Source organism: Telmatherina bonti (assembly GCF_933228915.1).
Source record: "Telmatherina bonti genome assembly, chromosome: 23".
NCBI classification, from domain to species: domain Eukaryota; kingdom Metazoa; phylum Chordata; class Actinopteri; order Atheriniformes; family Telmatherinidae; genus Telmatherina; species Telmatherina bonti.
Window position 1 is genome coordinate 33,610,810 of NC_136632.1, and position 26,376 is coordinate 33,637,185.

Consider the following 26,376-nt stretch of genomic DNA (forward strand, 5'->3'; position numbering starts at 1 on the left):
ATTATCAGTGTGAATTTAATTCATTATCAGCGTGAATGTGATTCATTATCAACGTGAATTTGATTCATTATCAGTGTGAATTAGATTCATTATCAGTGTGAATTCGATTCATTATCAGTGTGAATGTGATTCATTATCAGTGTGAATATGATTCATTGTCAGTGTTTATGCGATTCATTATCAGACTGAATTTGATTCATTATCAGAATGAATGTGATTTATTATCAGCATGAATGTGATTAATTATCAGTGTAAATGTTATTCATTGTCAGTGTGAATTCGATTCATTATCAGTGTGAATGTCATCCGTTATCAGTGTGAATGTGATTCATTATCAGCGTGAATTTCATTCATTATCAGCGTGAATGTGATTCCTTATCAACGTGAATTCGATTCATTATCAGTGTGAATGTGATTAATTGTCAGCATGAATGTGATTCATTATCAGCGTGAATGTTATTCAGTATCAGCGTGAATATGATTCATTATCAGCATGAATGTGATTAATTATTAGCGTGAATGTGATTCATTGTCAGCGTGAATGTGATTGTCAGCGTGAATGTGATTCATTATCAGAGTGAATTCCATTAATTATCAGTGTGAAGTTGATTCATTATCTGCGTGAATTCGATTCATTATCAGTGTGAATGTGATTCATTATCAGTGTGAATATGATTCATTCAGGGTTTATGCGATTCATTATCAGTGTGAATTCGATTCATTATCAGTGTGAATGTGATTCATTATCAGTGTGAATATGATTCATTCAGGGTTTATGCGATTCATTATCAGAGTGAATTTGATTCATTATCAGTGTGAATGTGATTCAATATCAGTGTTAATGTGATTCAATATTAGTGTGAATGTGATTCATTATCAGCGTGAACGTGATCCATCATCAGCGTGAAGTCGATTCATTATCAGTGTGAATGTGATTCAAAATCCGTGTGATTGTGATTTATTATCAGCGTGAATTTGATTCATTATCAGTGTGAACGTGATTCATTATCCGCATGAATGTGATTAATTATCAGTGCAAATGTTATTCATTGTCAGTGTGAATTCGATGCATTATCAGTGTGAATGTCATCCGTTATCAGTGTGAATGTGATTCATTATCAGCGTGAATTTCATTCATTATCAGCGTGAATGTGATTCATTATCAACGTGAATTCGATTCATTATCAGTGTGAATGTGATTAATTGTCAGCATGAATGTGATTCATTATCAGCGTGAATGTTATTCAGTATCAGCGTGAATGTGATTCATTATCAGCGTGAATTCCATTAATTATCAGTGTGAATTTGATTCATTATCTGTGTGAAATCGATTCATTATCAGTGTGAATTCGATTCATTATCAGTGTGAATGTGATTCATTATCAGTGTGAATATGATTCATTCAGGGTTTATGCGATTCATTATCAGTGTGAATTCGATTCATTATCAGTGTGAATGTGATTCATTATCAGTGTGAATATGATTCATTCAGGGTTTATGCGATTCATTATCAGAGTGAATTTGATTCATTATCAGAGTGAATGTGATTTATTATCAGCATGAATGTGATTAATTATCAGCGTGAATGTGATTCATTATCAGTGTGAATTAGATTCATTATCAGTGTGAATGTGATTCATTATCAGTGTGAATGTGATTCATTATCAGCGTGAATTTCATTCATTATCAGTAGGTATGTGATTCATTATCAGTGTGAATGTGATTCATTATAAGTGTGAATTCGATTCATTATCAGTGGGAATGTGATTCAATATCAGTGTTAATGTGATTCAATATTAGTGTGAATGTGATTCATTATCAGCATGAACGTGATCCATCATCAGCGTGAAGTCGATTCATTATCAGTGTGAATGTGATTCATTATCAGTGTGAATTTGATTCATTATCAGTAGGTATGTGATTCATTATCAGTGTGAATTCGATTCATTATCAGTGTGAATGTGATTCATTATAAGTGTGAATATGATTCATTCAGGGTTTATGCGATTCATTATCAGTGTGAATTCGATTCATTATCAGTGTGAATGTGATTCATTATCAGTGTGAATATGATTCATTCAGGGTTTATGCGATTCATTATCAGAGTGAATTTGATTCATTATCAGAGTGAATGTGATTTATTATCAGCATGAATGTGATTAATTATCAGCGTGAATGTGATTCATTATCAGCGTGAATTCCATTAATTATCAGTGTGAATTTGATTCATTATCTGCGTGAAATCGATTCATTATCAGTGTGAATTCGATTCATTATCAGTGTGAATGTGATTCATTATCAGTGTGAATATGATTCATTCAGGGTTTATGCGATTCATTATCAGAGTGAATTTGATTCATTATCAGAGTGAATGTGATTTATTATCAGCATGAATGTGATTAATTATCAGTGTGAATGTTATTCATTGTCCGTGTGAAATCGATGCATTATCAGTGTGAATTTAATTCATTATCAGCGTGAATGTGATTCATTATCAACGTGAATTTGATTCATTATCAGTGTGAATTAGATTCATTATCAGTGTGAATTCGATTCATTATCAGTGTGAATGTGATTCAATATCAGTGTTAATGTGATTCAATATTAGTGTGAATGTGATTCATTATCAGCGTGAACGTGATCCATCATCAGCGTGAAGTCGATTCATTATCAGTGTGAATGTGATTCAAAATCCGTGTGAATGTTATTTATTATCAGCGTGAATTTGATTCATTATCAGTGTGAACGTGATTCATTATCCGCATGAATTTGATTCATTATCAATGTGAATGTGATTCATTATCAGTGTGAATGTGATTCATTATCAGTGTGAATATGATTCATTGTCAGTGTTTATGCGATTCATTATCAGACTGAATTTGATTCATTATCAGAATGAATGTGATTTATTATCAGCATGAATGTGATTAATTATCAGTGTAAATGTTATTCATTGTCAGTGTGAATTCGATTCATTATCAGTGTGAATGTCATCCGTTATCAGTGTGAATGTGATTCATTATCAGCGTGAATTTCATTCATTATCAGCGTGAATGTGATTCCTTATCAACGTGAATTCGATTCATTATCAGTGTGAATGTGATTAATTGTCAGCATGAATGTGATTCATTATCAGCGTGAATGTTATTCAGTATCAGCGTGAATATGATTCATTATCAGCATGAATGTGATTAATTATTAGCGTGAATGTGATTCATTGTCAGCGTGAATGTGATTGTCAGCGTGAATGTGATTCATTATCAGCGTGAATTCCATTAATTATCAGTGTGAATGTGATTCATTATCAGTGTGAATATGATTCATTCAGGGTTTATGCGATTCATTATCAGTGTGAATTCGATTCATTATCAGTGTGAATGTGATTCATTATCAGTGTGAATATGATTCATTCAGGGTTTATGCGATTCATTATCAGAGTGAATTTGATTCATTATCAGTGTGAATGTGATTCAATATCAGTGTTAATGTGATTCAATATTAGTGTGAATGTGATTCATCATCAGCGTGAAGTCGATTCATTATCAGTGTGAATGTGATTCAAAATCCGTGTGATTGTGATTTATTATCAGCGTGAATTTGATTCATTATCAGTGTGAACGTGATTCATTATCCGCATGAATGTGATTAATTATCAGTGTAAATGTTATTCATTGTCAGTGTGAATTCGATGCATTATCAGTGTGAATGTCATCCGTTATCAGTGTGAATGTGATTCATTATCAGCGTGAATTTCATTCATTATCAGCGTGAATGTGATTCATTATCAACGTGAATTCGATTCATTATCAGTGTGAATGTGATTAATTGTCAGCATGAATGTGATTCATTATCAGCGTGAATGTTATTCATTATCAGTGTGAATGTGATTCATTATCAGTGTGAATATGATTCATTCAGGGTTTATGCGATTCATTATCAGTGTGAATTCGATTCATTATCAGTGTGAATGTGATTCATTATCAGTGTGAATATGATTCATTCAGGGTTTATGCGATTCATTATCAGAGTGAATTTGATTCATTATCAGAGTGAATGTGATTTATTATCAGCATGAATGTGATTAATTATCAGCGTGAATGTGATTCATTATCAGCGTGAATTCCATTAATTATCAGTGTGAATTTGATTCATTATCTGCGTGAAATCGATTCATTATCAGTGTGAATTCGATTCATTATCAGTGTGAATGTGATTCATTATCAGTGTGAATATGATTCATTCAGGGTTTATGCGATTCATTATCAGTGTGAATTCGATTCATTATCAGTGTGAATGTGATTCATTATCAGTGTGAATATGATTCATTCAGGGTTTATGCGATTCATTATCAGAGTGAATTTGATTCATCATCAGAGTGAATGTGATTTATTATCAGCATGAATGTGATTAATTATCAGCGTGAATGTGATTCATTATCAGCGTGAATTCCATTAATTATCAGTGTGAATTTGATTCATTATCTGCGTGAAATCGATTCATTATCAACGTGAATTTGATTCATTATCAGTGTGAATTAGATTCATTATCAGTGTGAATTCGATTCATTATCAGTGTGAATGTGATTCATTATCAGTGTGAATATGATTCATTGTCCGTGTGAAATCGATGCATTATCAGTGTGAATTTAATTCATTATCAGCGTGAATGTGATTCATTATCAACGTGAATTTGATTCATTATCAGTGTGAATTAGATTCATTATCAGTGTGAATTCGATTCATTATCAGTGTGAATGTGATTCAATATCAGTGTTAATGTGATTCAATATTAGTGTGAATGTGATTCATTATCAGCGTGAACGTGATCCATCATCAGCGTGAAGTCGATTCATTATCAGTGTGAATGTGATTCAAAATCCGTGTGAATGTGATTTATTATCAGCGTGAATTTGATTCATTATCAGTGTGAACGTGATTCATTATCCGCATGAATTTGATTCATTATCAATGTGAATGTGATTCATTATCAGTGTGAATGTGATTCATTATCAGTGTGAATATGATTCATTGTCAGTGTTTATGCGATTCATTATCAGACTGAATTTGATTCATTATCAGAATGAATGTGATTTATTATCAGCATGAATGTGATTAATTATCAGTGTAAATGTTATTCATTGTCAGTGTGAATTCGATGCATTATCAGTGTGAATGTCATCCGTTATCAGTGTGAATGTGATTCATTATCAGCGTGAATTTCATTCATTATCAGCGTGAATGTGATTCATTATCAACGTGAATTCGATTCATTATCAGTGTGAATGTGATTAATTGTCAGCGTGAATATGATTCATTATCAGCATGAATGTGATTAATTATTAGCGTGAATGTGATTCATTGTCAGCGTGAATGTGATTGTCAGCGTGAATGTGATTCATTATCAGCGTGAATTCCATTAATTATCAGTGTGAATGTGATTCATTATCAGTGTGAATATGATTCATTCAGGGTTTATGCGATTCATTATCAGTGTGAATTCGATTCATTATCAGTGTGAATGTGATTCATTATCAGTGTGAATATGATTCATTCAGGGTTTATGCGATTCATTATCAGAGTGAATTTGATTCATTATCAGTGTGAATGTGATTCAATATCAGTGTTAATGTGATTCAATATTAGTGTGAATGTGATTCATTATCAGCGTGAACGTGATCCATCATCAGCGTGAAGTCGATTCATTATCAGTGTGAATGTGATTCAAAATCCGTGTGATTGTGATTTATTATCAGCGTGAATTTGATTCATTATCAGTGTGAACGTGATTCATTATCCGCATGAATGTGATTAATTATCAGTGTAAATGTTATTCATTGTCAGTGTGAATTCGATGCATTATCAGTGTGAATGTCATCCGTTATAAGTGTGAATGTGATTCATTATCAGCGTGAATTTCATTCATTATCAGCGTGAATGTGATTCATTATCAACGTGAATTCGATTCATTATCAGTGTGAATGTGATTAATTGTCAGCATGAATGTGATTCATTATCAGCGTGAATGTTATTCAGTATCAGCGTGAATGTGATTCATTATCAGCGTGAATTCCATTAATTATCAGTGTGAATTTGATTCATTATCTGTGTGAAATCGATTCATTATCAGTGTGAATTCGATTCATTATCAGTGTGAATGTGATTCATTATCAGTGTGAATATGATTCATTCAGGGTTTATGCGATTCATTATCAGTGTGAATTCGATTCATTATCAGTGTGAATGTGATTCATTATCAGTGTGAATATGATTCATTCAGGGTTTATGCGATTCATTATCAGAGTGAATTTGATTCATTATCAGAGTGAATGTGATTTATTATCAGCATGAATGTGATTAATTATCAGCGTGAATGTGATTCATTATCAGCGTGAATTCCATTAATTATCAGTGTGAATTTGATTCATTATCTGCGTGAAATCGATTCATTATCAGTGTGAATTCGATTCATTATCAGTGTGAATGTGATTCATTATCAGTGTGAATATGATTCATTCAGGGTTTATGCGATTCATTATCAGTGTGAATTCGATTCATTATCAGTGTGAATGTGATTCATTATCAGTGTGAATATGATTCATTCAGGGTTTATGCGATTCATTATCAGAGTGAATTTGATTCATTATCAGAGTGAATGTGATTTATTATCAGCATGAATGTGATTAATTATCAGCGTGAATGTGATTCATTATCAGCGTGAATTCCATTAATTATCAGTGTGAATTTGATTCATTATCTGCGTGAAATCGATTCATTATCAACGTGAATTTGATTCATTATCAGTGTGAATTAGATTCATTATCAGTGTGAATTCGATTCATTATCAGTGTGAATGTGATTCATTATCAGTGTGAATATGATTCATTGTCCGTGTGAAATCGATGCATTATCAGTGTGAATTTAATTCATTATCAGCGTGAATGTGATTCATTATCAACGTGAATTTGATTCATTATCAGTGTGAATTAGATTCATTATCAGTGTGAATTCGATTCATTATCAGTGTGAATGTGATTCAATATCAGTGTTAATGTGATTCAATATTAGTGTGAATGTGATTCATTATCAGCGTGAACGTGATCCATCATCAGCGTGAAGTCGATTCATTATCAGTGTGAATGTGATTCAAAATCCGTGTGATTGTGATTTATTATCAGCGTGAATTTGATTCATTATCAGTGTGAACGTGATTCATTATCCGCATGAATTTGATTCATTATCAATGTGAATGTGATTCATTATCAGTGTGAATGTGATTCATTATCAGTGTGAATATGATTCATTGTCAGTGTTTATGCGATTCATTATCAGACTGAATTTGATTCATTATCAGAATGAATGTGATTTATTATCAGCATGAATGTGATTAATTATCAGTGTAAATGTTATTCATTGTCAGTGTGAATTCGATGCATTATCAGTGTGAATGTCATCCGTTATCAGTGTGAATGTGATTCATTATAAGCGTGAATTTCATTCATTATCAGCGTGAATGTGATTCATTATCAACGTGAATTCGATTCATTATCAGTGTGAATGTGATTAATTGTCAGCATGAATGTGATTCATTATCAGCGTGAATGTTATTCAGTATCAGCGTGAATATGATTCATTATCAGCATGAATGTGATTAATTATTAGCGTGAATCTGATTCATTGTCAGCGTGAATGTCATTGTCAGCGTGGATGTGATTCATTATCAGCGTGAATTCCATTAATTATCAGTGTGAAGTTGATTCATTATCTGCGTGAATTCGATTCATTATCAGTGTGAATGTGATTCATTATCAGTGTGAATATGATTCATTCAGGGTTTATGCGATTCATTATCAGTGTGAATTCAATTCATTATCAGTGTGAATGTGATTCATTATCAGTGTGAATATGATTCATTCAGGGTTTATGCGATTCATTATCAGAGTGAATTTGATTCATTATCAGTGTGAATGTGATTCAATATCAGTGTTAATGTGATTCAATATTAGTGTGAATGTGATTCATTATCAGCGTGAACGTGATCCATCATCAGCGTGAAGTCGATTCATTATCAGTGTGAATGTGATTCAAAATCCGTGTGATTGTGATTTATTATCAGCGTGAATTTGATTCATTATCAGTGTGAACGTGATTCATTATCCGCATGAATGTGATTAATTATCAGTGTAAATGTTATTCATTGTCAGTGTGAATTCGATGCATTATCAGTGTGAATGTCATCCGTTATCAGTGTGAATGTGATTCATTATCAGCGTGAATTTCATTCATTATCAGCGTGAATGTGATTCATTATCAACGTGAATTCGATTCATTATCAGTGTGAATGTGATTAATTGTCAGCATGAATGTGATTCATTATCAGCGTGAATGTTATTCAGTATCAGCGTGAATGTGATTCATTATCAGCGTGAATTCCATTAATTATCAGTGTGAATTTGATTCATTATCTGTGTGAAATCGATTCATTATCAGTGTGAATTCGATTCATTATCAGTGTGAATTCGATTCATTATCAGTGTGAATGTGATTCATTATCAGTGTGAATATGATTCATTCAGGGTTTATGCGATTCATTATCAGTGTGAATTCGATTCATTATCAGTGTGAATGTGATTCATTATCAGTGTGAATATGATTCATTCAGGGTTTATGCGATTCATTATCAGAGTGAATTTGATTCATTATCAGAGTGAATGTGATTTATTATCAGCATGAATGTGATTAATTATCAGCGTGAATGTGATTCATTATCAGCGTGAATTCCATTAATTATCAGTGTGAATTTGATTCATTATCTGCGTGAAATCGATTCATTATCAGTGTGAATTCGATTCATTATCAGTGTGAATGTGATTCATTATCAGTGTGAATATGATTCATTCAGGGTTTATGCGATTCATTATCAGTGTGAATTCGATTCATTATCAGTGTGAATGTGATTCATTATCAGTGTGAATATGATTCATTCAGGGTTTATGCGATTCATTATCAGAGTGAATTTGATTCATTATCAGAGTGAATGTGATTTATTATCAGCATGAATGTGATTAATTATCAGCGTGAATGTGATTCATTATCAGCGTGAATTCCATTAATTATCAGTGTGAATTTGATTCATTATCTGCGTGAAATCGATTCATTATCAACGTGAATTTGATTCATTATCAGTGTGAATTAGATTCATTATCAGTGTGAATTCGATTCATTATCAGTGTGAATGTGATTCATTATCAGTGTGAATATGATTCATTGTCCGTGTGAAATCGATGCATTATCAGTGTGAATTTAATTCATTATCAGCGTGAATGTGATTCATTATCAACGTGAATTTGATTCATTATCAGTGTGAATTAGATTCATTATCAGTGTGAATTCGATTCATTATCAGTGTGAATGTGATTCAATATCAGTGTTAATGTGATTCAATATTAGTGTGAATGTGATTCATTATCAGCGTGAACGTGATCCATCATCAGCGTGAAGTCGATTCATTATCAGTGTGAATGTGATTCAAAATCCGTGTGAATGTGATTTATTATCAGCGTGAATTTGATTCATTATCAGTGTGAACGTGATTCATTATCCGCATGAATTTGATTCATTATCAATGTGAATGTGATTCATTATCAGTGTGAATGTGATTCATTATCAGTGTGAATATGATTCATTGTCAGTGTTTATGCGATTCATTATCAGACTGAATTTGATTCATTATCAGAATGAATGTGATTTATTATCAGCATGAATGTGATTAATTATCAGTGTAAATGTTATTCATTGTCAGTGTGAATTCGATGCATTATCAGTGTGAATGTCATCCGTTATCAGTGTGAATGTGATTCATTATCAGCGTGAATTTCATTCATTATCAGCGTGAATGTGATTCATTATCAACGTGAATTCGATTCATTATCAGTGTGAATGTGATTAATTGTCAGCGTGAATATGATTCATTATCAGCATGAATGTGATTAATTATTAGCGTGAATGTGATTCATTGTCAGCGTGAATGTGATTGTCAGCGTGAATGTGATTCATTATCAGCGTGAATTCCATTAATTATCAGTGTGAATGTGATTCATTATCAGTGTGAATATGATTCATTCAGGGTTTATGCGATTCATTATCAGTGTGAATTCGATTCATTATCAGTGTGAATGTGATTCATTATCAGTGTGAATATGATTCATTCAGGGTTTATGCGATTCATTATCAGAGTGAACTTGATTCATTATCAGTGTGAATGTGATTCAATATCAGTGTTAATGTGATTCAATATTAGTGTGAATGTGATTCATTATCAGCGTGAACGTGATCCATCATCAGCGTGAAGTCGATTCATTATCAGTGTGAATGTGATTCAAAATCCGTGTGATTGTGATTTATTATCAGCGTGAATTTGATTCATTATCAGTGTGAACGTGATTCATTATCCGCATGAATGTGATTAATTATCAGTGTAAATGTTATTCATTGTCAGTGTGAATTCGATGCATTATCAGTGTGAATGTCATCCGTTATAAGTGTGAATGTGATTCATTATCAGCGTGAATTTCATTCATTATCAGCGTGAATTCGATTCATTATCAGTGTGAATGTGATTAATTGTCAGCATGAATGTGATTCATTATCAGCGTGAATGTTATTCAGTATCAGCGTGAATGTGATTCATTATCAGCGTGAATTCCATTAATTATCAGTGTGAATTTGATTCATTATCTGTGTGAAATCGATTCATTATCAGTGTGAATTCGATTCATTATCAGTGTGAATGTGATTCATTATCAGTGTGAATATGATTCATTCAGGGTTTATGCGATTCATTATCAGTGTGAATTCGATTCATTATCAGTGTGAATGTGATTCATTATCAGTGTGAATATGATTCATTCAGGGTTTATGCGATTCATTATCAGAGTGAATTTGATTCATTATCAGAGTGAATGTGATTTATTATCAGCATGAATGTGATTAATTATCAGCGTGAATGTGATTCATTATCAGCGTGAATTCCATTAATTATCAGTGTGAATTTGATTCATTATCTGCGTGAAATCGATTCATTATCAGTGTGAATTCGATTCATTATCAGTGTGAATGTGATTCATTATCAGTGTGAATATGATTCATTCAGGGTTTATGCGATTCATTATCAGTGTGAATTCGATTCATTATCAGTGTGAATGTGATTCATTATCAGTGTGAATATGATTCATTCAGGGTTTATGCGATTCATTATCAGAGTGAATTTGATTCATTATCAGAGTGAATGTGATTTATTATCAGCATGAATGTGATTAATTATCAGCGTGAATGTGATTCATTATCAGCGTGAATTCCATTAATTATCAGTGTGAATTTGATTCATTATCTGCGTGAAATCGATTCATTATCAACGTGAATTTGATTCATTATCAGTGTGAATTAGATTCATTATCAGTGTGAATTCGATTCATTATCAGTGTGAATGTGATTCATTATCAGTGTGAATATGATTCATTGTCCGTGTGAAATCGATGCATTATCAGTGTGAATTTGATTCATTATCAACGTGAATTTGATTCATTATCAGTGTGAATTAGATTCATTATCAGTGTGAATTCGATTCATTATCAGTGTGAATGTGATTCAATATCAGTGTTAATGTGATTCAATATTAGTGTGAATGTGATTCATTATCAGCGTGAACGTGATCCATCATCAGCGTGAAGTCGATTCATTATCAGTGTGAATGTGATTCAAAATCCGTGTGAATGTGATTTATTATCAGCGTGAATTTGATTCATTATCAGTGTGAACGTGATTCATTATCCGCATGAATTTGATTCATTATCAATGTGAATGTGATTCATTATCAGTGTGAATGTGATTCATTATCAGTGTGAATATGATTCATTCAGGGTTTATGCGATTCATTATCAGACTGAATTTGATTCATTATCAGAATGAATGTGATTTATTATCAGCATGAATGTGATTAATTATCAGTGTAAATGTTATTCATTGTCAGTGTGAATTCGATGCATTATCAGTGTGAATGTCATCCGTTATCAGTGTGAATGTGATTCATTATCAGCGTGAATTTCATTCATTATCAGCGTGAATGTGATTCATTATCAACGTGAATTCGATTCATTATCAGTGTGAATGTGATTAATTGTCAGCATGAATGTGATTCATTATCAGCGTGAATGTTATTCAGTATCAGCGTGAATATGATTCATTATCAGCATGAATGTGATTAATTATTAGCGTGAATCTGATTCATTGTCAGCGTGAATGTCATTGTCAGCGTGGATGTGATTCATTATCAGCGTGAATTCCATTAATTATCAGTGTGAAGTTGATTCATTATCTGCGTGAATTCGATTCATTATCAGTGTGAATGTGATTCATTATCAGTGTGAATATGATTCATTCAGGGTTTATGCGATTCATTATCAGTGTGAATTCGATTCATTATCAGTGTGAATGTGATTCATTATCAGTGTGAATATGATTCATTCAGGGTTTATGCGATTCATTATCAGAGTGAATTTGATTCATTATCAGTGTGAATGTGATTCAATATCAGTGTTAATGTGATTCAATATTAGTGTGAATGTGATTCATTATCAGCGTGAACGTGATCCATCATCAGCGTGAAGTCGATTCATTATCAGTGTGAATGTGATTCAAAATCCGTGTGATTGTGATTTATTATCAGCGTGAATTTGATTCATTATCAGTGTGAACGTGATTCATTATCCGCATGAATGTGATTAATTTTCAGTGTAAATGTTATTCATTGTCAGTGTGAATTCGATGCATTATCAGTGTGAATGTCATCCGTTATCAGTGTGAATGTGATTCATTATCAGCGTGAATTTCATTCATTATCAGCGTGAATGTGATTCATTATCAACGTGAATTCGATTCATTATCAGTGTGAATGTGATTAATTGTCAGCATGAATGTGATTCATTATCAGCGTGAATGTTATTCAGTATCAGCGTGAATGTGATTCATTATCAGCGTGAATTCCATTAATTATCAGTGTGAATTTGATTCATTATCTGTGTGAAATCGATTCATTATCAGTGTGAATTCGATTCATTATCAGTGTGAATGTGATTCATTATCAGTGTGAATATGATTCATTCAGGGTTTATGCGATTCATTATCAGTGTGAATTCGATTCATTATCAGCGTGAATGTGATTCATTATCAGTGTGAATATGATTCATTCAGTGTTTATGCGATTCATTATCAGAGTGAATTTGATTCATTATCAGAGTGAATGTGATTTATTATCAGCATGAATGTGATTAATTATCAGCGTGAATGTGATTCATTATCAGCGTGAATTCCATTAATTATCAGTGTGAATTTGATTCATTATTTGCGTGAAATCGATTCATTATCAGTGTGAATTCGATTTATTATCAGTGTGAATGTGATTCATTATCAGTGTGAATATGATTCATTCAGGGTTTATGCGATTCATTATCAGAGTGAATGTGATTCAATATCAGTGTTAATGTGATTCAATATTAGTGTGAATGTGATTCATTATCAGCGTGAACGTGATCCATCATCAGCGTGAAGTCGATTCATTATCAGTGTGAATGTGATTCAAAATCCGTGTGAATGTGATTTATTATCAGCGTGAATTTGATTCATTATCAGTGTGAACGTGATTCATTATCCGCATGAATTTGATTCATTATCAATGTGAATGTGATTCATTATCAGTGTGAATGTGATTCATTATCAGTGTGAATATGATTCATTGTCAGTGTTTATGCGATTCATTATCAGACTGAATTTGATTCATTATCAGAATGAATGTGATTTATTATCAGCATGAATGTGATTAATTATCAGTGTAAATGTTATTCATTGTCAGTGTGAATTCGATGCATTATCAGTGTGAATGTCATCCGTTATCAGTGTGAATGTGATTCATTATCAGCGTGAATTTCATTCATTATCAGCGTGAATGTGATTCATTATCAACGTGAATTCGATTCATTATCAGTGTGAATGTGATTAATTGTCAGCATGAATGTGATTCATTATCAGCGTGAATGTTATTCAGTATCAGCGTGAATATGATTCATTATCAGCATGAATGTGATTAATTATTAGCGTTAATCTGATTCATTGTCAGCGTGAATGTCATTGTCAGCGTGGATGTGATTCATTATCAGCGTGAATTCCATTAATTATCAGTGTGAAGTTGATTCATTATCTGCGTGAATTCGATTCATTATCAGTGTGAATGTGATTCATTATCAGTGTGAATATGATTCATTCAGGGTTTATGCGATTCATTATCAGTGTGAATTCGATTCATTATCAGTGTGAATGTGATTCATTATCAGTGTGAATATGATTCATTCAGGGTTTATGCGATTCATTATCAGAGTGAATTTGATTCATTATCAGTGTGAATGTGATTCAATATCAGTGTTAATGTGATTCAATATTAGTGTGAATGTGATTCATTATCAGCGTGAACGTGATCCATCATCAGCGTGAAGTCGATTCATTATCAGTGTGAATGTGATTCAAAATCCGTGTGATTGTGATTTATTATCAGCGTGAATTTGATTCATTATCAGTGTGAACGTGATTCATTATCCGCATGAATGTGATTAATTTTCAGTGTAAATGTCATTCATTGTCAGTGTGAATTCGATGCATTATCAGTGTGAATGTCATCCGTTATCAGTGTGAATGTGATTCATTATCAGCGTGAATTTCATTCATTATCAGCGTGAATGTGATTCATTATCAACGTGAATTCGATTCATTATCAGTGTGAATGTGATTAATTGTCAGCATGAATGTGATTCATTATCAGCGTGAATGTTATTCAGTATCAGCGTGAATGTGATTCATTATCAGCGTGAATTCCATTAATTATCAGTGTGAATTTGATTCATTATCTGTGTGAAATCGATTCATTATCAGTGTGAATTCGATTCATTATCAGTGTGAATGTGATTCATTATCAGTGTGAATATGATTCATTCAGGGTTTATGCGATTCATTATCAGTGTGAATTCGATTCATTATCAGCGTGAATGTGATTCATTATCAGTGTGAATATGATTCATTCAGTGTTTATGCGATTCATTATCAGAGTGAATTTGATTCATTATCAGAGTGAATGTGATTTATTATCAGCATGAATGTGATTAATTATCAGCGTGAATGTGATTCATTATCAGCGTGAATTCCATTAATTATCAGTGTGAATTTGATTCATTATTTGCGTGAAATCGATTCATTATCAGTGTGAATTCGATTTATTATCAGTGTGAATGTGATTCATTATCAGTGTGAATATGATTCATTCAGGGTTTATGCGATTCATTATCAGAGTGAATTTGATTCATTATCAGAGTGAATGTGATTTATTATCAGCATGAATGTGATTAATTATCAGTGTGAATGTTATTCATTGTCCGTGTGAAATCGATGCATTATCAGTGTGAATTTAATTCATTATCAGCGTGAATGTGATTCATTATCAACGTGAATTTGATTCATTATCAGTGTGAATTAGATTCATTATCAGTGTGAATTCGATTCATTATCAGTGTGAATGTGATTCAATATCAGTGTTAATGTGATTCAATATTAGTGTGAATGTGATTCATTATCAGCGTGAACGTGATCCATCATCAGCGTGAAGTCGATTCATTATGAGTGTGAATGTGATTCAAAATCCGTGTGAATGTGATTTATTATCAGCGTGAATTTGATTCATTATCAGTGTGAACGTGATTCATTATCCGCATGAATTTGATTCATTATCAATGTGAATGTGATTCATTATCGGCGTGAATGTGATTCATTATCAGTGTGAATATGATTCATTGTCAGTGTTTATGCGATTCATTATCAGACTGAATTTGATTCATTATCAGAATGAATGTGATTTATTATCAGCATGAATGTGATTCATTATCAGCGTGAATGTTATTCAGTATCAGCGTGAATATGATTCATTATCAGTATGAATGTGATTAATTATTAGCGTGAATCTGATTCATTGTCAGCGTGAATGTCATTGTCAGCGTGAATGTGATTCATTATCAGCATGAATGTGATTAATTATTAGCGTGAATCTGATTCATTGTCAGCGTGAATGTGATTAATTGTCAGCGTGAATGTGATTCATTATCTGCGTAAAATCGATTCATTATCAGTGTGAATTCGATTCATTATCAGTGTGAATGTGATTCATTATCAGTGTGAATATGATTCATTGTCAGTGTTTATGCGATTCATTATCAGACTGAATTTGATTCATTATCAGAGTGAATGTGATTTATTATCAGCATGAATGTGATTAATTATCAGTGTAAATGTCATTCATTGTCAGTGTGAATTCGATGCATTATCAGTGTGAATGTGATTCGTTATCAGTGTGAATGTGATTCATTATCAGCGTGAATTTCATTCATTATCAGCGTGAATGTGATTCATTATCAACGTGAATTCGATTCATTATCAGTGTGAATTTGTTTCATTATCAGCGTGAATATGATTCATTATCATCGTGAATTTGATTCATTATCAGTGCGAATGTGATTCATTGTCAGCGTGAATATGATTCATTATCAGTGTGAATGTGATTCATTGTCAGCGTGAATATGATTCATTGTCAATGTGAATATGATTCATTGTCAATGTCAATATGATTAATTGTCAGCGTGAATATAAGTCATTATCAGCGTGAATTCCCTTCATTATCAGCGTGAATGTGATTCATTATCAGCGTGAATATGATTCAATGTCAGCGTGAATATGATTCATTATCAGCGCGAATTCCATTCATTATCAGCGTGAATGTGATTCATTATCAGCGTGAATGTGATTCATTATCAGCGTGAATTCGATTCATTATCATTGTGAATATGATTCATTATCAGCGCGAATTCCATTCATTATCAGCGTGAAGATAATTCATTTTTAGCGTGAATGTGATTCATTATCAGCCTGAATTCGATTCATTATCAATGTGAATTCCATTCATTATCAGTGTGAATGTGATTCATTATCAGTGCGAATTCCATTTATTATCAGCATGAATGTGAATAATTGTCAGCATGAATATGATTCATTGTCAATGTGAATATGATTCATTGTCAATTTGAATATGATTAATTGTCAGCGTGAATATAAGTCATTATCAGCGCGAATTCCATTCATTATCAGCGTGAATGTGATTCCTTATCAGCGTGAATATTATTCATTGTCAGCGTGAATATGATTCATTATCAGCGCGAATTCCATTCATTATCAGCGTAAATGTGATTCATTATAAGCGTGACTTTGATTCATTATCAATGTGAATGTGATTCATTATCAGCGTGAATGTGATTCATCATCAGTGCGAATTCCATTCATTATCAGCGTGAAGATAATTCATTTTTAGCGTGAATGTGATTCATTATCAGCCTGAATTCGATTCATTATCAATGTGAATTCCATTCATTATCAGTGTGAATGTGATTCATTATCAGTGCGAATTCCATTTATTATCAGCATGAATGTGATTAATTGTCAGCATGAATATGATTCATTGTCAATGTGAATATGATTCATTGTCAATTTGAATATGATTAATTGTCAGCGTGAATATAAGTCATTATCAGCGCGAATTCCATTCATTATCAGCGTGAATGTGATTCATTATCAGCGTGAATATGATTCATTGTCAGCGTGAATATGATTCATTATCAGCGCGAATTCCAATCATTATCAGCGTAAATGTGATTCATTATAAGCGTGACTTTGATTCATTATCAATGTGAATGTGATTCATTATCAGCGTGAATGTGATTCATCATCAGTGTGAATGTTATTCATTTATCAGTGTGAATCTGATTCATTATCAGTGTGAATGTGATTCATTTTCAGTGTGAATTCGATTCATTATCAGTGCAAATATTATTACTGTCAGCGTGAATATGATTCATTATCAGCGTGAATGTGATTCATTATCAGCGTGAATATGATTCATTGTCAGCGTGAATATGATTCATTATCAGCGCGAATTCCATTCATTATCAGCGTAAATGTGATTCATTATAAGCGTGACTTTGATTCATTATCAATGTGAATGTGATTCATTATCAGCGTGAATGTGATTCATCATCAGTGTGAATGTTATTCATTTATCAGTGTGAATCTGATTCATTATCAGTTTGAATGTGATTCATTATCATCGTGAATTCGATCCTTTGTCAGTGTGAATGCGATTCATTATCAGCGTGAATGTGATTCATTATCAGTGTGAATATGATTCATTCAGTGTTTATGCGATTCATTATCAGAGTGAATTTGATTCATTATCAGAGTGAATGTGATTTATTATCAGCATGAATGTGATTAATTATCAGTGTGAATGTTATTCATTGTCCGTGTGAAATCAATGCATTATCAGTGTGAATTTAATTCATCAGCGTGAATGTGATTCATTATCAACGTGAAGTCGATTCATTATCAGTGTGAATTCGATTCATTATCAGTGTGAATGTGATTCATTATCAGTGTGAATGTGAATCATTATCAGCGTGAATATGATTCATTATCATCGTTAATTTGATTCATTATCAGTGTGTATGCGATTCATTATCAGTGTGAATTCGATTCATTATCAGTGTGAATGTGATTCATTATAAGTGTGAATTCGATTAATTATCAATGTGAATTCGATTCATTATCTGTGTGAATGTGATTCAATATCAGTGTGAATGTAATTCAATATTAGTGTGAATGTGATTCATTATCAGCGTGAACGTGATCCATCATCAGCGTGAAGTCGATTCATTATCAGTGTGAATGTGATTCAAAAACCGTGTGAATGTGATTTATTATCAGCCTGAATTTGATTCATTATCAGGGTGAACGTGATTCATTATCCGCGTGAGTTTGATTCATTATCAATGTGAATGTGATTCATTATCAGTGTGAAATCGATTCATTATCAGCGTGAATTCGATTCATTATCAGTGTGAATGTGATTCATTATCAGTGTGAATATGATTCATTGTCAGTGTTTATGCGATTCATTATCAGACTGAATTTGATTCATTATCAGAGTGAATGTGATTATTATCAGCATGAATGTGATTAATTATCAGTGTAAATGTTATTCATTGTCAGTGTGAATTCGATGCATTATCAGTGTGAATTTCATTCATTATCAGCGTGAATGTGATTCATTTTCAGTGTGAATTCGATTCATTATCAGTGCGAATATTATTCACTGTCAGCGTGAATATGATTCATTATCAGTGTGAATGCGATTCATTATCAGCGTGAATTCGATCCTTTGTCAGTGTGAATGCGATTCATTATCAGCGTGAATTCGTTTCATTGTCAGTGTGTATGCGATTCATTATCAGCGTGAATGTGATTCATTATCAACGTGAACGTGATCCATCATCAGCGTGAATTCGATTCATTGTTAGCGTGAATTCGATTCATTATGAGTGTGAATTCGATTTAATGTCAATGTCAATGTGATTCATTATCAGCGTGCATGTGATTATCAGCGTGCATATGATTCATTTTCACCTTGAATGTGATTGTCAGCGTGAATGTGATTAATTGTCAGCGCGAATGTGATTCATTATCAGCATGAATGTGACTAATTATTAGCGTGAATCTGATTCATTGTCAGCGTGAATGTGATTGTCAGCGTGAATGTGATTCATTATCAGGGTGAAAGCGATTCATTATCAGTGTGAATTCGATTCATTATCAGTGTGAATGTGATTCATTATAAGTGTGAATTCGATTAATTATCAATGTGAATTCGATTCATTATCAGTGTGAATTTGATTAATTATCAGTGTGAACGTGATTCATTATCAACGTGAATTAGATTCATTATCAGTATGAATTTGATTCATTATCAGCGTGAATTTGATTCATTATCATCGTGAATTTGATTCATTATCAGTGTGAATGTGATTCATTGTCAGCGTGAATATGATTCATTATCAGTGTGAATGTGATTCATTGTCATCGTGAATTTGATTCATTATCAGTGTGAATATGATTCATTGTCAATGTGAATATGATTCATTATCAGTGTGAATGTGATTCATTGTCAGCGTGAATATGATTCATTGTCAATGTGAATATGATTCATTGTCAATGTGAATATGATTAATTGTCAGCGTGAATATAAGTCATTATCAGCGCGAATTCCCTTCATTATCAGTGTGAATGTGATTCATTATAAGTGTGAATTCGATTAATTATCAATGTGAAATCGATTCATTATCAGTGTGAATGTGATTCAATATCAGTGTGAATGTGATTCATTATCAGTGTGAATGTGATTCAAAATCCATGTGAATGTGATTTATTATCAGCGTGAATTTGATTCATTATCAGTGTGAACGTGATTCATTATCCACGTGAATTTGATTCATTATCAATGTGAATGTGATTCAATATCAGTGTGAATGTGATTCATTATCAGTGTGAATGTGATTCAAAATCCATGTGAATGTGATTCATTATCAGTGTGAATGTGATTCATTAGCAGTGTGAATATGATTCATTGTCAGTGTTTATGCGATTCATTATCAGACTGAATTTGATTCATTATCAGAGTGAATGTGATTTATTATCAGCATGAAGGTGATTAATTATCAGTGTAAATGTTATTCATTGTCAGTGTGAATTCGATGCATTATCAGTGTGAATGTGATCCGTTATCAGTGTGAATGTGATTCATTATCAGCGTGAATTTGATTTATTATCAGCGTGAATTTGATTCATTATCAGCCTGAATATGATTCATTATCAGACTGAATTTGATTCATTATCAGTGTGAATGTGATTCATTGTCAGCGTGAATATGATTCATTGTCAATGTGAATATGATTCATTGTCAATGTGAATATGATTAATTGTCAGCATGAATATGATTCATCATCAGTGTGAATGTGATTCATTGTCATCGTGAATTTGATTCATTATCAGTGTTAATATGATTCATTGTCAATGTGAATATGATTCATTATCAGTGTGAATGTGATTCATTATCAGTGTGAATGTGATTCATTATCAATGTGAATTCCATTAATTATCAGTGTGAATGTGATTCATTATCCGCGTGAAATTGATTCATTATCAGTGTGAATGTGATTCAATATCAGTGTGAATGTGATTCATTATCAGTGTGAATGTGATTCAAAATCCATGTTAATGTGATTTATTATCAGCATGAATTTGATTCATTATCAGTGTGAACGTGATTCATTATCCACGTGAATTTGATTCATTATCAATGTGAATGTGATTTATTATCAGCGTGAATTTGATACATTATCAGTGTGAATGTGATTCATTATCAGCGTGAATTTCATTCATTATCAGCGTGAATGTGATTCATTATCAACGTGAATTCGATTCATTATCAGTGTGAATGTGATTAATTGTCAGCATGAATGTGATTCATTATCAGCGTGAATGTTATTCAGTATCAGCGTGAATGTGATTCATTATCAGCGTGAATTCCATTAATTATCAGTGTGAATTTGATTCATTATCTGTGTGAAATCGATTCATTATCAGTGTGAATTCGATTCATTATCAGTGTGAATGTGATTCATTATCAGTGTGAATATGATTCATTCAGGGTTTATGCGATTCATTATCAGTGTGAATTCGATTCATTATCAGCGTGAATGTGATTCATTATCAGTGTGAATATGATTCATTCAGTGTTTATGCGATTCATTATCAGAGTGAATTTGATTCATTATCAGAGTGAATGTGATTTATTATCAGCATGAATGTGATTAATTATCAGCGTGAATGTGATTCATTATCAGCGTGAATTCCATTAATTATCAGTGTGAATTTGATTCATTATTTGCGTAAAATCGATTCATTATCAGTGTGAATTCGATTTATTATCAGTGTGAATGTGATTCATTATCAGTGTGAATATGATTCATTCAGGGTTTATGCGATTCATTATCAGAGTGAATTTGATTCATTATCAGAGTGAATGTGATTTATTATCAGCATGAATGTGATTAATTATCAGTGTGAATGTTATTCATTGTCCGTGTGAAATCGATGCATTATCAGTGTGAATTTAATTCATTATCAGCGTGAATGTGATTCATTATCAACGTGAATTTGATTCATTATCAGTGTGAATTAGATTCATTATCAGTGTGAATTTGATTCATTATCAGTGTGAATGTGATTCAATATCAGTGTTAATGTGATTCAATATTAGTGTGAATGTGATTCATTATCAGCGTGAACGTGATCCATCATCAGCGTGAAGTCGATTCATTATGAGTGTGAATGTGATTCAAAATCCGTGTGAATGTGATTTATTATCAGCGTGAATTTGATTCATTATCAGTGTGAACGTGATTCATTATCCGCATGAATTTGATTCATTATCAATGTGAATGTGATTCATTATCAGTGTGAATGTGATTCATTATCAGTGTGAATATGATTCATTGTCAGTGTTTATGCGATTCATTATCAGACTGAATTTGATTCATTATCAGAATGAATGTGATTTATTATCAGCATGAATGTGATTCATTATCAGCGTGAATGTTATTCAGTATCAGCGTGAATATGATTCATTATCAGCATGAATGTGATTAATTATTAGCGTGAATCTGATTCATTGTCAGCGTGAATGTCATTGTCAGCGTGAATGTGATTCATTATCAGCATGAATGTGATTAATTATTAGCGTGAATCTGATTCATTGTCAGCGTGAATGTGATTAATTGTCAGCGTGAATGTGATTCATTATCTGCGTAAAATCGATTCATTATCAGTGTGAATTCGATTCATTATCAGTGTGAATGTGATTCATTATCAGTGTGAATATGATTCATTGTCAGTGTTTATGCGATTCATTATCAGACTGAATTTGATTCATTATCAGAGTGAATGTGATTTATTATCAGCATGAATGTGATTATCAGTGTAAATGTCATTCATTGTCAGTGTGAATTCGATGCATTATCAGTGTGAATGTGATTCGTTATCAGTGTGAATGTGATTCATTATCAGCGTGAATTTCATTCATTATCAGCGTGAATGTGATTCATTATCAACGTGAATTCGATTCATTATCAGTGTGAATTTGTTTCATTATCAGCGTGAATATGATTCATTATCATCGTGAATTTGATTCATTATCAGTGCAGATGTGATTCATTGTCAGCGTGAATATGATTCATTATCAGTGTGAATGTGATTCATTGTCAGCGTGAATATGATTCATTGTCAATGTGAATATGATTCATTGTCAATGTCAATATGATTAATTGTCAGCGTGAATATAAGTCATTATCAGCGTGAATTCCCTTCATTATCAGCGTGAATGTGATTCATTATCAGCGTGAATATGATTCAATGTCAGCGTGAATATGATTCATTATCAGCGCGAATTCCATTCATTATCAGCGTGAATGTGATTCATTATCAGCGTGAATGTGATTCATTATCAGCGTGAATTCGATTCATTATCATTGTGAATATGATTCATTATCAGCGCGAATTCCATTCATTATCAGCGTGAAGATAATTCATTTTTAGCGTGAATGTGATTCATTATCAGCCTGAATTCGATTCATTATCAATGTGAATTCCATTCATTATCAGTGTGAATGTGATTCATTATCAGTGCGAATTCCATTTATTATCAGCATGAATGTGAATAATTGTCAGCATGAATATGATTCATTGTCAATGTGAATATGATTCATTGTCAATTTGAATATGATTAATTGTCAGGGTGAATATAAGTCATTATCAGCGCGAATTCCATTCATTATCAGCGTGAATGTGATTCCTTATCAGCGTGAATATTATTCATTGTCAGCGTGAATATGATTCATTATCAGCGCGAATTCCATTCATTATCAGCGTAAATGTGATTCATTATAAGCGTGACTTTGATTCATTATCAATGTGAATGTGATTCATTATCAGCGTGAATGTGATTCATCATCAGTGCGAATTCCATTCATTATCAGCGTGAAGATAATTCATTTTTAGCGTGAATGTGATTCATTATCAGCCTGAATTCGATTCATTATCAATGTGAATTCCATTCATTATCAGTGTGAATGTGATTCATTATCAGTGCGAATTCCATTTATTATCAGCATGAATGTGATTAATTGTCAGCATGAATATGATTCATTGTCAATGTGAATATGATTCATTGTCAATTTGAATATGATTAATTGTCAGCGTGAATATAAGTCATTATCAGCGCGAATTCCATTCATTATCAGCGTGAATGTGATTCATTATCAGCGTGAATATGATTCATTGTCAGCGTGAATATGATTCATTATCAGCGCGAATTCCATTCATTATCAGCGTAAATGTGATTCATTATAAGCGTGACTTTGATTCATTATCAATGTGAATGTGATTCATTATCAGCGTGAATGTGATTCATCATCAGTGTGAATGTTATTCATTTATCAGTGTGAATCTGATTCATTATCAGTGTGAATGTGATTCATTTTCAGTGTGAATTCGATTCATTATCAGTGCAAATATTATTACTGTCAGCGTGAATATGATTCATTATCAGCGTGAATGTGATTCATTATCAGCGTGAATATGATTCATTGTCAGCGTGAATATGATTCATTATCAGCGCGAATTCCATTCATTATCAGCGTAAATGTGATTCATTATAAGCGTGACTTTGATTCATTATCAATGTGAATGTGATTCATTATCAGCGTGAATGTGATTCATCATCAGTGTGAATGTTATTCATTTATCAGTGTGAATCTGATTCATTATCAGTTTGAATGTGATTCATTATCATCGTGAATTCGATCCTTTGTCAGTGTGAATGCGATTCATTATCAGCGTGAATGTGATTCATTATCAGTGTGAATATGATTCATTCAGTGTTTATGCGATTCATTATCAGAGTGAATTTGATTCATTATCAGAGTGAATGTGATTTATTATCAGCATGAATGTGATTAATTATCAGTGTGAATGTTATTCATTGTCCGTGTGAAATCAATGCATTATCAGTGTGAATTTAATTCATCAGCGTGAATGTGATTCATTATCAACGTGAAGTCGATTCATTATCAGTGTGAATTCGATTCATTATCAGTGTGAATGTGATTCATTATCAGTGTGAATGTGAATCATTATCAGCGTGAATATGATTCATTATCATCGTTAATTTGATTCATTATCAGTGTGTATGCGATTCATTATCAGTGTGAATTCGATTCATTATCAGTGTGAATGTGATTCATTATAAGTGTGAATTCGATTAATTATCAATGTGAATTCGATTCATTATCTGTGTGAATGTGATTCAATATCAGTGTGAATGTAATTCAATATTAGTGTGAATGTGATTCATTATCAGCGTGAACGTGATCCATCATCAGCGTGAAGTCGATTCATTATCAGTGTGAATGTGATTCAAAAACCGTGTGAATGTGATTTATTATCAGCCTGAATTTGATTCATTATCAGGGTGAACGTGATTCATTATCCGCGTGAGTTTGATTCATTATCAATGTGAATGTGATTCATTATCAGTGTGAAATCGATTCATTATCAGCGTGAATTCGATTCATTATCAGTGTGAATGTGATTCATTATCAGTGTGAATATGATTCATTGTCAGTGTTTATGCGATTCATTATCAGACTGAATTTGATTCATTATCAGAGTGAATGTGATTATTATCAGCATGAATGTGATTAATTATCAGTGTAAATGTTATTCATTGTCAGTGTGAATTCGATGCATTATCAGTGTGAATTTCATTCATTATCAGCGTGAATGTGATTCATTTTCAGTGTGAATTCGATTCATTATCAGTGCGAATATTATTCACTGTCAGCGTGAATATGATTCATTATCAGTGTGAATGCGATTCATTATCAGCATGAATTCGATCCTTTGTCAGTGTGAATGCGATTCATTATCAGCGGTAATTCGTTTCATTGTCAGTGTGTATGCGATTCATTATCAGCGTGAATGTGATTCATTATCAACGTGAACGTGATCCATCATCAGCGTGAATTCGATTCATTGTTAGCGTGAATTCGATTCATTATGAGTGTGAATTCGATTTAATGTCAATGTCAATGTGATTCATTATCAGCGTGCATGTGATTATCAGCGTGCATATGATTCATTTTCACCTTGAATGTGATTGTCAGCGTGAATGTGATTAATTGTCAGCGCGAATGTGATTCATTATCAGCATGAATGTGACTAATTATTAGCGTGAATCTGATTCATTGTCAGCGTGAATGTGATTGTCAGCGTGAATGTGATTCATTATCAG